General features: G+C 41.3%; 1 protein-coding gene and 1 long non-coding RNA gene across 2 annotated transcripts in view; one reads left to right on the plus strand and one right to left on the minus strand.

Annotated features, from left to right (window-relative positions):
- LOC101857754 overlaps positions 1-1,225 on the plus strand; it is a 23,694-nt gene that overhangs the window by 6,515 nt on the left and 15,954 nt on the right. The window lies entirely within an intron of this gene.
- The window catches only part of LOC118477465, a 42,969-nt gene that overhangs the window by 1,632 nt on the left and 40,112 nt on the right, over positions 1-1,225 (minus strand). The window lies entirely within an intron of this gene.

The following is a 1,225-nucleotide window of genomic DNA, read 5'->3' on the forward strand; positions in this document are numbered from 1 at the left end:
ACACACACACACCTTCTCTCTCTCTCTCTCTCTCTCTCCCACAAACATACACATACACACACACAAACAACACACACACACACAAACACACACACACACACACCACCACCACCACCACACACGCGCACAAGATACCTTTTCACATAATGGAGATAGACCCCGTATACAAACATATTCTAATGCTAATATATGCGCACATGTAGACGTAGCCGCTATACAAGCTTGCAATTAATTTCCGGTGCACGGAGATAGAAATCGGCACTACCGTAAGCAAGTCAATTTTCTTGTACAAATTATGCATGTCACTGGCAATGTCAATCACATGCATGCAGTGTCGTTATGAATTTATTTATACCACAACCTTGAATCCATGCCCCTGATTATGCTCTTACTGCCTGCAGGTGTTCCTATTTGTCCCCGGCCTGAAGGGTTGATATCCGTGATTTTTCTCTCTTTGAATTCTAAATCGTTCCTAGTTATTTATAAAAGTAACTCTTTTCACTGTAGCGTAGTAGAAAAAAAAGAAGGCAAAAGAGCTCAGTTTGAGAAAAACCGGGAGCGTAGTGAATAAAACAATAATGGCCAGATCCATAGCTTTCAAGCTTTCGTCCCTTCTCACCTGTACTACCAACCCAACGCTCTTAGTCTTAGTCTCTTAATGGCTGTATTTTATTAGGAAGCAAAAAATGTCTACTCAGCTCTCCCACAAACGCAGTGCAGGGACTTTTATGGATCTGCTCGAAACGTTCCTGTAAAAAAAAAAGTAAGGGCAGTGAATAAAACTTTCAACCGTTTTATGCTCGGTTTGACATGAGAAGTGGTTGGTTTGAAAGTGAGAATAAAAAATTGTGATGTTTTCGCTTTTCACCAGCACTGAGAGATCCTCTAAACGAAGATGAATCTTCTCTCTGTGTCTTAGATTAAGTTTGTGGTCTGTTGCTAAGAAGTGGTTCCTATTTTTACACAAACCACTGCCACAGTGATATATATTCAACGACAAATGAAGGGCTGGCCAGTGCCGACAGAATGGAAGAACACCTACATTTCCGAAAGAGTCGTATGTCAATAATGCAAGTGATTAAATTGGACTGACGGCGGAGGAGGAAAATATTTCAGTCCTTATGTCAATCCTATTTAATTTTGATTTCTCTTTCTTTCCTTTCCGTTTATACCCCTCTGTATCTGCTCCCCCCCCTCTCCATCGCTCTCTCTCTCTCCCTCTCTC

This window comes from Aplysia californica, unplaced genomic scaffold, assembly GCF_000002075.1.
Source record: "Aplysia californica isolate F4 #8 unplaced genomic scaffold, AplCal3.0 scaffold00001, whole genome shotgun sequence".
In the NCBI taxonomy this organism is placed as follows: Eukaryota; Metazoa; Mollusca; class Gastropoda; order Aplysiida; family Aplysiidae; genus Aplysia; species Aplysia californica.